Here is a 12,733-nt window from a genome sequence, read left to right as displayed (position 1 = left end):
CTAGGCTACCTGGCTAAAATGCTTGCTTGCTAGCCTAACTTCCATTCATGGGCAACGTTAGCTAGTTAACATTAGCCTTCTACATCTAGCTACATCCATCCTCTCAGGCCAGGGACACAACAATGTATGAATGTATGAATTAATAGTTGGATCAGAATCGCCATTATAATCATTGGCCAGTATGGATAATTAAGTAAAACCACAAGTCCAAATCCTTATCTCCATCCATGGCTAATTTAGGAAAGGGATCATTTTAGCTAGCTGGCTAGCTAGCCATCGGAGGACAACAACACAAGGAGATGCAACAATTCAAGTTTTTCTGTCAATGAGGTATGCTCTCAATGGGATTTGATAGGAGTGACAATTTTTTTTGGTGCGCCAGGACCATTCACAGTTGAGCTCGCTCAGTTTAGCTCAATGCTGATTGGCACATATTTTATACTTTTTTTGTCAAGGGAGGCCAGATGCTCGCTTCATATCTCAAAATCAATGTCATGTGGTTAATCAAAATTATATCTAAATGAAAATGCTCTGGATAAGAGTGTCTGCTAAATGATGTAAATGTAAAATGATTCACATCTAAAAGTAACTTCTATTGCCATTACCAATATGTAAAAATGGCCTACATAAAGCCAACAAATAAAAACATTGCAGCCTGCAGGTAGAAAATATCCTGATAAAAATAAATATCCTATAAATCACATTGGCTATGCATGGCCTGTCTGCAAGGAACTTGAAACATTGTATCAAATATTAACTTGGGTCTGGCCTGAAGCTCATGCTAGCAAACTTGCAACATTGTATAAAATATTCTGGGCCCTCAAGAGTTTCCTGCGCCAGTGAGCTCCGGACAGACACAGCTGTAGGCTATTTGTGCAAGTGATAAGAAGTAATCAGGTAGGCCTTTTTTATGACATTTCCACCGGATCAGAGCATGACATTTTTCCCCCTTTTAATAATAATATGCCACTTAGCAGACGCTTTTATCCAAAGCAACTTACAGTCATGCGTGCATACATTTTTGTGTATGGGTGGTCCTGGGGATCGAACCCACTACCCTGGCGTTACAAGCGCCATGCTCTACCAGCTGAGCTACAGAGGACCACTGCAGGTGTGGTTATCGAAATGGAGAGAGCTGAATAGATTTTTCAAATAGGCTACATTGAGGAACTATTGTCACTCAATGGATATAAAAACAGACTTTGTTTACTTGCTTTTTGATGTGAAGAAAACATTTATTTGAGAAGGTCCACAGTGATGGTGAGTTAAGACAATCAGAAATAGTAACAGATACCCAAATGGGCACATTTATAAGCCTACATTTGCACGCAGGCCAGGTAGCCTAGGCCGAGTTATATGCGTAATCAGGTGCACGTGCATGCTCCAAACAAAAGACAATGAATAAATTGACAACTGGTGAAAGGAATGAAATAAACCAAAACCTTTTCCTCACAAGTGTAGCCTAGGTTGTGCGCTCTGCAAACGTGTCCACTCCTACAATGACAACTCTAAGACTGTAATATTATTATATTGAATGCATGAACAGAAATTACCATAACCAAACAAACATTGTAGATTACCAATTATGTTAATTAACGGTAAATGTCCTACTGGTGACACTGGTGTGCCATTCCCACGGCCTCCGCAATGGATTAGTCCACTCAGACAGGCGTGAATCAGACAGGTGTGAATCAGACAGGCGTGAATCAGACAGGTGTGAATCAGACAGGTGTGTCGTGTGCCATAACATTATTTGTATATATTTGAAACTGCTCGACTAAAAACATATTGGTCGGACAACAGCCTATTGACTAAACAATTGACCAGTCGACTAAATGGGGTCAGCCCTAATATTCATATACATTTTCTTGCACCACAAGATACTTTAGATCAGCTTTTGTCATTCTGATAGACCAATAGGAGATGTAGTTTACAGTGCGTACACTGACTGTGCAGTTTCCTTTTGGTAATTGAGTACTGCAGGTCCACCCATGACACAGACAATGTAAAACTCTTGTTTGACATCTGACATAATGGCATATCCTCATGCATGAGATATAATAATAATAATAATAATAATATGCCATTTAGCAGACGCTTTTATCCAAAGCGACTTACAGTCATGCGTGCATACATTTTTGTGTATGGGTGGTCCCGGGGTTCAAACGATATAAAAATACCAGAGGAGAAATTCAGTAACATTTCATTTTAGATGATTAATTGAAAGCAGTAAGAGTTTCATTAACCAATGAGAAAGTGGTTAAAAATACTGTAGATAAACATTCCTAATGGGGCTCCATAAAATGGTAAGAGTAGAATATGACAGTCAATGTGACTCAAGGATCTTAATGAATTCTTAAGATCTGCTGATGAAAACACTTTTAGCAGATAGAAAGGTGAGCTTCAAGACTCTGAAAAGCTCTGCTCTGATAGGGAGAGAGAAGACGTGGGAAGAATGTCAACTCCCCAGTTTCTAACGACAGCAGGAGATGTTTAAAACTTTCTGGAAATATTAGAGATGAATTATATATTGATTAATCAATTAGCTGAGGCAATACAAACTATTCAAAATACAGTTTAGAATTATGTTTAAATTGTGCCGTCAAACAACACTGTTTGGGTAGGGACTGGTAAGGATTACAATAAACAAGTAGTCAAAATACCACCATTTATTTCCTATCCCAACTTTGAAAACTTGCTGAATATTGTCAACACTGCACTTAACATATCTAATATTCATCACTTTTCAAGCTTTTATAACAGTTTATCAACATGACATTAATATGTTATTGCTGTTATCATTAGCATTAAAAATGGTCTTGTCCGTTATACCTACCACTCTACCTTATATTATAACCTATTAGGAACATATGACATTGATGGTGAGTCTTATCAATGTAATCATCATTTTCAATGGTGGATAATAGCCTACATACTCTTACAGTGTGTAAGAGTGTGTGAGAGACCTAGATATGCAAGCCATAGCAGGGAAATTATCTCTCTTTTTCATGGGGGACAAATTGTGAAAGGCAGGAACAGGTACAGTATCACAGTAAGGAGAGAACCAGGAGTCCCTTTCACTCCCAGCTATAAAATATGCAAGCGCTGCACATGATAATAAAATAAGACCTGAAATGTAGCCCTTAACTTTTGCTACATGCACAGTCAGCACGAGGGAATTACTGGTAGATTAACTTGGAGTACCCCTCTGTTTATTGCGTTAGAGCAGCTCTAACAAGCTAGTTTAATAATGCATATTCACTCATGCATATATTTTTGGCACTGTGTCAAGTACAGTGGATTAAACAAGTTTATAATCTCAAAACTGACACGTTCTATATCAGGCTTTGTTATTGAGCACCCTTTAAATGCCTTTTATAGAGGACCTAATGGCCATCGGGAGATGTTATAATTTCTCAGATCTCGCAAACCCCTAAAATCATTCTCAAGTTAGTGTCTATTAAAACAAATATAATAATGTACGAGTTCTATAATTGTTGAACTCAAACAGTGAGGTGTTAATTACTGTCTATTGTTGAACATTTTCAAAGAGCTGTTGTATTTCAGTTGCTGTGAACTGTAAAGGCAGAGTCTTCGCTCAATGGCAGCTCAGTGCTTTTCTTTGCCATGTTTGAAGATTTGGTGAAGGATGACGCCATCTCCCATGCACTCTCTAACAGCCACTCTCTGGTGCTAGAGTCGATACTCCACCTACTGAGGTATTGATGGAATGGAGAGCTGGAGGATAGGCTTGAACTATTGCCAAACCTTTAGCAGAGGGAGAGAGAGAGAGAGAGAGAGAGAGACACAAACTAAGATTTCATTTTTCATTAATACCCATCTAGGATGGTGTTGCTGTAACCCCACTGCTAGATGTTAAATATGTTAATATCTCCCACCACATGGATCATTCGTCAGGAACTTGGCAGATGGGGTTTTTATCCAAGTCAGATGTACCAACACGTGGATCCCCTTTTCTGTGCATTTCAATGGTTGATTCACCATGCTTTTCATATGGAAACAATATCTGCCTGTGTTCGATGATAAAAAGTTAATACGTAAATCCAATGACATTATATATTGAACAAAAATATAAATGCACCATGCAACAATTTGAAAGATTTTACTGAGTTACAGTTCATATGAGGAAATCAGCCAATTTAAATAAATTAATTAGGCTCTAATCTATGGATTTCACATGACTGAGAATACAGATATGCATCTGTTGGTCACAGATACCTTAAAAGAAATGGGCCTCAGGTACGGGGGGGGGGGGGGGGGGTTCAATGCAAATAGTCTGGGGAGCCATAGAAGCCTCTTGTACCTAGACTTGGCGCTCCGGTACCGCTTGCCGTGCGGTAGCAGAGAGAACAGTCTGACCAGGGTGGCTGGAGTCTTTGACAATATTTAGGGACTTCCTCTGACACCACCTGGTATAGAGGTCCTGGATGGCAGGAAGCTTGGCCCCAGTGATGTACTGGGCCATACGCACTACCCTCCGAAGTGCCTTGCGGTCGGAGGCCGAGCAGTTGCCATACCAGGCAGTGATGCAACCAGTCAGGATGCTCTCGATGGTGCAGCTGTAGAACATTTTGAGGATCTGAGGACCCATGCCAAATCTTTTCAGTCTCCTTAGGTTTTATCGTGCTCTCTTCACGACTGTCTTGGTGTGCTTGGACCATGTTAGTTTGTTGGTGATGTGGACACCAAGGAACTTGAAGCTCTCAACCTGCTCCACTACATCCCCGTCGATGAGAATGGGGGTGTGCTCGGTCATCTCCTTTGTCTTGATCACGTTGAGGGAGAGGTTGTTGTCCTGGCACCACACGGCCAGGTCTCTGACCTCCTCCCTATAGGCTGTATCATCGTTGTCGGTGATCATGCCTACCACTGTTGTGTCATCTGCAAACTTAATTATGGTCTTGGAGTCGTGCCTGGCCATGTAGTTATGACTGAACAGGGAGTACAGGAGGGGACTGAGCACGCACCCCTGAGGGGCCCCCATGTTGACGATCAACGTGGCGGATGTATTGTTACCTACCCTTACCACCTGGGGGGCGGCCTGTAAGGAAGTCCAGGATCCAGTTGCAGAGGGAGGTGTTTAGTCCCAGGGTCCTTAGCTTAGTGATGAACTTTGAGGGCACTATGGTGTTGAACGCTGAGCTGTAGTCAATGAATAGCATTCTCACACAGGTGTTCCTTTTGTCCTGGTGTAAAAGGGCAGTGTGGAGTGCAATAGAGATTGTATCATCTGTGGATCTGTTGGGGCAGTATGCAAATTGAGTGGGTCTAGGGTTTCTGGGATAATGGTGTTGATGTGAGCCATGACCAGCCTTTCAAAGCACTTCATGGCTACAGATGTGAGTGCTACGGGTCGGTAGTCATTTAGGCAGGTTACCTTAGTGTTCTTGGGCACAGGGACTATGGTGGTCTGCTTGAAACATGTTGGTATTACAGACTTAGACAGGGAGAGGTTGAAAATGTCAGTGAAGACACTTGCCAGTTGGTTAGCGCATGCTTGGAGTACACGTCCTGGTAATCCATCTGGCCCTGCGGCCTTGTGAATGTTGACCTGTTTAAAGGTCTTACTGACATCGGCTACGGAAAGCGTGATCACACAGTCGTCTGGAACAGCTGATGCTCTCATGCATGTTTCAGTGTTACTTGCCTCGAAGCGAGCATAGAAGTAATTTAGCTCATCTGGTAGGCTTGTGTCACTGGGCAGCTCGCTGCTGTGCTTCCCTTTGTAGTCTGTAATAGTTTGCAAGCCCTGCCACATCCGACGAGCGTCGGAGCCGGTGTAGTACGATTCGATCTTAGTCCTGTATTGACGCTTTGCCTGTTTGATGGTTCGTCGGAGGGCATAGCGGGATTTCTTATAAGCTTCCGGGTTAGAGTCCCGCTCCTTAAAAGTGGGCAGCTCTACCCTTTAGCTCAGTGTGGATGTTGCCTGTAATCCATGGCTTCCGGTTGGTGTATGTACGTACAGTCACTGTGGGGACGACGACATCGATGCACTTATTGACAAAGCCAGTGACTGATGTGGTGTACTCCTCAATGCCATTGGAAGAATCCCGGAACATATTCCAGTCTGTGCTAGCAAAACAGTCCTGTAGCTTAGCATCTGCTTCATCTGACCACTTTTTTTATTGACCGAGTCACTGGCGCTTCCTGCTTTAGTTTTTGCTTTTAAGCAGGAATCAGGAGGATAGAATTATGTCACAACGTTGACATCAGCAAACCGCTCGCCCACACGACAACATACACTTGGTCTGAGGTTGTGAGCGGTTGGACGGATTGCCAAATTCTCTAAAACGACGTTGGAGGTGGCTTATGAAAATTAAAATTAAATTCTCTGGCAACAGCTGTGGTGGACATTCCTGAAGTCAGCATGCCAATTGCACACACCCTCAAAAATTTGAGACATCTGTGACATTGTGTTTTGATACAAAACTGCACATTTTAGAGTGCCATTTTATTGTCCCCAGCCCTAGTTGCACCTGTGTAATGATCATGCTGTTTAATCAGCTTCTTGATATACCACACCTGTCAGGTGGATGGATTACCTTGGCAAAGGAGAAATGCTCACTAACAGGGATGTAAACAAATTTGTGCACAAAATTTGAGAGAAATAAGCTTGTTGTGCGTATGGAAATTTCTGGGATCTTTTATTTCAGCTCATGAAACATAGGACCAACACTTTACATGCTGCGTTTATATTTTTGTTCAGTGTAGGTGAAAGAGATCATCAGATCTTGGTGTTAGCAGCGCTGTAACAAGGTAGAGTTTGTAGACGCAGATGGCGAACTGTGCATTGTTATTACCCAGTTGACCAAATATGGAGAAAGGCATTTGTGTGTTCCACACACAAGCCCCCTTCAAACTGCTCTACAACCAGTGTCTGACCGAAATCAAATATTAGATGTTTATCGCTGTATTGGGTTTATTTATGCAATAAGTGTTTTTCTCAATTTACCCAGTCCTGGATCTCCATATTCAGTACGAGAAAATACCTTTGATGGTGTAGTTTGTATCTTAATAATCGTCATAATACTGTACCCCCCTTGATGATCAGTGTTATTGTTTCCGTAAACACCAACTTTGTCTGAAATACATTACTTTATTCTGTTGCATTTAGATTCAAAGTCAAGGCAACACTTTGCTGTTGTTGACTATAACAAAGCATCATCAACAACACAATCATGGAACAAACCTCTACTCACAACCTGGTGTCAGAGCATTTCGTATTATTCTGAATGTAATTCCGATGATAATATGATATGTTACGTGTCATATGGTATGTATTAATTTGTGGATGTCCATCACCAATTTTGTATGATATGTTACGAATTACAATTGTAGTATATGTTACGAATTTGCAAAACAGACAATATGCTATGAATTTGCAAAACATACAATATGTTACGAATTTCCAAACGTATGATATGTTACGAATTCTTGATCGGTGCTAACAATAAATAGCTTGCTAACATTAGCTAGGCTAGGGGTTAGAGTTAAGATTAAGTATAGGAGTTAGGTTAAAGGGTTAAGGTTATGGTTAGGGGAAGGGTTAGCTAACATGCTAAGTAGTTGCAAAGTAGCAAAACAATTGTAAGTAGTTCAAAAGTTGCTAATTAGCTAAAATGCTAAAGTTGTCCATGATGAGACTCAAACTCGCAACCTTTGGGTTGCTAGACGTTCGCATTATACGCCCACCCATCCAACCAGTCACCCTACTTTCGTTTTTGCCTTAAGTAACCTTCTGTCTTATGTAACCATACCAAACGTAACATATCATCCTAATCTTAATGTCCCGGATTTAGTTTACTATGTTACGTCTATGAGACCAGGCTGCATCTCAAGGGAAAGCGGGAGTCAAGTATTAAGGAAAATTGCACAAAACAATGCCATCCGGTTACCCAACACTATGAAAAGTGACTGGTTTGCAAAAATCCACTTCATCAGATTCTGTCATGCTGACATGTATCACTGTAAATACTGTGTTTTCTAAGTTATACAATACTCTACTACTTATACATTCGTCCTTACGCTCAGGTAATATGGCTTGTTCATGCTGCCATACATGCATCCAAACAAACAAACAAATAAACAAACAAACACGAGGACCAGGAAACGTTTATCAACTATCATTTTCTATTGTTGTTTTTAATGTATAATGTAAATTTTTTTATGGTTCTGAGACTCTTAAATGTAATGAAGCATTACTTCCCTCGCCATACATTGACTATGATGTTGTTCTTGTTGTGGTTGTTGTGTACAGTAAGGGAACTATTTATATTATATATGCTTGGGATTGTAACTATACTACAGGCAATGGAGATAACTTCCTCAACACTTGACTACCGCTTGAAGAAAACAACTATCAAATTTTCGTTGCCCCATTCCTTTCGTTGCCCAAGTCTCATCTGATTGATGATGTTGGAGATTAAGTATTATTTACACCACAGCAGCCCACCATTAAACAGTGTAATATATGCTGTTTACAGTAACAACCTGCAGTGAGGGGAATACATTTGAATGCATTTCCATGAGATTAAAATGTTTTAAGTGTTTATGCGCTGACCCGAGGATGTTCAGATGGGTACTGTCCTCTCTTCCACCGAATGTTCCTAGGATAAAAATGAAGGCTGTTCTGAATGTTCCAGTCGGCCGGCAAGGGGCTCTCGGCAAACACACTTTCATGTGCTCAGCCTGACAGGCTTTTGAAGTAAGTGGTAGAGTCTGAGATTAGGCTGGGAGGATATCAGGTCGGCCTTTAGGGAGAGACGTTACCTGATGTTTATCCTCATCCTCCAACTTTAAGGCAACATTTTCAGAGAAAATATACTCATTTAGAACTACTGTACTGTATACCTGAGTGAACTCTATACCTGAGTGAACTGGTATACCTGAGTGAGCAAACAAAATGGAAAAAATATTCACTCCATATTCTATTAAGATGTTAGATATTGCATAGAAATATGTAGATGTAAAACGCTGTTCACTCAGAGTGGCTTCTGGCCATCATTAGTATCCTTAACAGATTTCCCTTTTAGTGTTTTACTTTATTTAATAAGGGGGAGTATTTCTATTTCTGCTTAAAGTTAGGCTTGATGTCTTGATGTTTTTCCAGAAGGTAGGAGGAGAACCACAGCTTGGACACCTCAAAAGCTTCACTCCAGGGACAAGGATTCTCTAGGAGGATAAACTAAACCTGTCTCTACTTCTATCCATGTGCATCCAGGCAAAGACCACATTAAAGTGTCACTACACATCTTCATCAATATTTCCAGCCGAAATATTTTCTAATTCTGCAGCACCCACAAACTGCATAACGGTACATACCTAGAACATTATGATAAGGATTGTAGGATTGAAGTACCACTAGTGACAGAATAAATAGTTCCTAAAGGAGGCCTCCGTTTGTACAGACATTAATGTACAGACTTTAGGTATTGGTCATAGCTTTCGAAAACACAGTTTACTCATAAGTTACCAGTGAGCAAGTCCCACAACCAAGGACAGATTAGCTCTCCAGATTCATCTACATCTCAGCACTCAAGAGGTTAAATACATTGCAAGTACATTAGAAGGCATATACAGTACAGTACCCCTGGCATTATATCTATAAAGTATTGTGCTGATTGAGTAATTTATTTAATTAAGCCTGCAGTTGCATTCTGCCACAAACAATGTTTTATGCATTTTGAAATCCTATTTATGGTATTCATATTTTAAATGTGTGCGTTAGTATTTATATCATTGATTAGTTCAAAGGAGCTACTATCCATGTCTATATAAAGTAGAACAATTCCTGATTTTGCGCTTGGATAGAGGATGACTTTACTGTTGACTTCAAGGTATAGCTATGTCTGATTTGATTACATCATTGAATAACCATGCCAATATGAAGCTACGTTTTTGGTCGGAGAGCAGCAAACCTCTTCCAATCAGTTTTAGGAGGGATATTAGAAATGTTTCGAAAAAAAATGTGTAGGTCATGCGATACCTTCAAACTTTTACCTGCCCACAAACATGTCCTATCATGCACTTTAGTAACCGTTGTCTTGAAAGCTCAACTTACAGTCAACTAATACACCACTCATTTATTCTTGATACCACCTTAACCCCCACTGTCCGTGAATCTACAGTAGTGCTCCGATAGTGTCCTTTACTGTGATCATAACCCATCCATCCTTCAGGGGAAAAATCATTGGAATTTAAAATCATCCTTTTCTTTGGCCCTGGCATCTCAATTAGCAACAGGGGCAAGCGACAGAGACCATCCGGTAAGGCTGGGTCTCTGGAAGGAAGGTTCCTCTCCAGATTAGGGACGCCCATATGGTCCTGTCATGTTCCTCCCTAATGAGGATTAATGGCAGTCATGACAGTCTCTTCTTCCAGAGCCAGAGACAACCACACTTAAAGCCCACTTAACTTGGAACTCCGTCTGAACTACAGTAGATGCCAAAGTCCCTTAATCGCGATGTCAAAGTTTTGAGACCCCAGAAAGTCTCCCCTTTTAGACCCATGCTTTTGGCGTTCCCATATTTGTATATGATTTCTGCTGTCTTACTAAGACAATGTCAAAGATTTCTTATCTCTGGTGTATTTTTCACTTTTCATATGTAATTCAGAATTGAACAGAGGGTTTGAGTTTTAAAGCAGTAAAGCAGATGGTGTGTTAGAGTTTGTAGTAAATGTGTTGTGCAGGAAACAAGGTCCTGTCATTTCAATTAAAGATGAGTCTGCGTTGCTGAAATCGTCTACAGTACATCTACGTTCTCTGAATGACGCATCAGAAGGCAAAAGTTGTGTCTGAACACAAGTGCTGAAAGAAACCGAATGAAAAGACAACTCATTAGTCCTACTAGCAATGTCTCTGTTTATGAACATTTTATTTGTTTTCTAGCATCTCATGGGGAAAGCCGAGGATATTCAATATAGCTGTCACATCAAGGCCATAATGTTTTTCATTGTAACAATGTAGTTTCTCCCCATTCAAAGCTGCTGTCTGCAATGTCCTATTCAACTTCCTCTGAAAGGGAGATATCTACTCACAGCTTTTCAGGCTACGGCAAGGTCCCGTTGTCTTTGTTTCCGCAAACACATGCAAACTGCTTTGTGTTCAACACACAGGGGACAGATAGGTGAGTGAGTTCCAGTGGGAAAGCATTGCTTACCTACTCACACTATGGGGAAAAACACTGTCAATTGAACAGTGCTGGATTAACACATTTTCAGACCGGTATACCCTATGTCTACATCATTGCACACATACTGTGGCCATTGAGGGAAGAGCAAAGAAATCTAGTATGGGGGTACAATCTCAGGATTAATTCTGTGATTTGGTTATCAGATTACAAAAATTAATTATATGTACTGTCTGATTAATCATTTTAAATGTCCCTTTGGATAGGGATAGTGTAAGTAAGTTAATCAAAGGCAGGAAGGAATACAAAGTGAGCAATACAATTATGCACATCAATGAATGTTTCCTTTACATTTCCATTTTTATTGCTGTCCATTCCGGGCCATTTCATGTGCAAAGCAACATCAAGCTTAAACCAATTTGTCTCCATTCAACATATTTCCATTAACACCCCCCCCCCCACATAATGAAATATTGTCCATGTAAAAATGTTGGACACGGTAGAGAAAACATTCATCAAAAATGTTAACTTACCTTGATATACGGTATTAGCATTATCTGTACCGTAAAAAAAATACCAGTCAACATTAAAATGCCTACCGAGGTTGGAAACGTAATCCTTTTGGGTTTTGATCTGAACATTTTCATGGATTTTTTTGGGTTTGATACTTTTTTCCACCTGTACTGTTTGTGTGTTGAGGTGTGGGAATGTGTAGCACAGCTCTTTTACAGTATGGTGATGAATGATGGCTGGGACTTTCAATTCCCTCTGATACTCACCATCCATCTGCACTCGTTTTTTACTTGCTCACACACATATTATATGAGGTGAAACAACATACAGTAAATGTTATTTTTGAATCAATTTTACATTTTATTGGTGATCAAAAACGAGAGAGATGGACCTCAAAAGTCCAAAACCAAAGGCTTTTAATGAGCGATAGTTTACATTCCCCTTTAACTGTAAAGACTGATATATTAATCACTGAAGGAGCTGTAATATGAATGAGTTATTGAGCAGATAAATTCACAGCGTGAATCTGCCTTTTCCTTTAGAAAAGGGGGATACTGTCCAGCTGATTCACACTTAGTATCACAATGTATAAGATACAAAGCCAGAAATCCTCTAGGTTTGTCCTCCCATTATGAGCTCATGTGTATCTATCTGTCTCCAACTGGAGACGAACTGGAAGAGTGGAGCAATGGGATTGTAGGGGAGGGGATGGTTGACTTTAGGAGTGGTTGTCCTGTGTTGGATTTGGAACATTACATCCTGATGGATTTCATGTTCGATCAGTGTATCTATTACTGGCTCTGGTCCCTTATAGAGGAGCCTATTGTGGGGTTTGGCCAGGATGGCTAAGTGCTGTACCGTGAGGCTCTGAGGGGACCTTACTCCTGTCTGTCCACACAGCCATAGTTTGTGTACTCCTGCCTTGGTCAGACTGACGGCTGATCCCAGAGTATGTAAATTATGCACACGAACATACACATGCATGTACATAAGCACACACACATGCAAGAGTACACACACACACATGCATGCCGTAAGCACACACTCACTCCCCTCAAAAACAACAG

The sequence above is a fragment of the Coregonus lavaretus genome, assembly GCF_964263955.1.
Source record: "Coregonus lavaretus genome assembly, chromosome: 27".
NCBI lineage: Eukaryota > Metazoa > Chordata > Actinopteri > Salmoniformes > Salmonidae > Coregonus > Coregonus lavaretus.
This window is presented reverse-complemented; position numbering follows the sequence as displayed.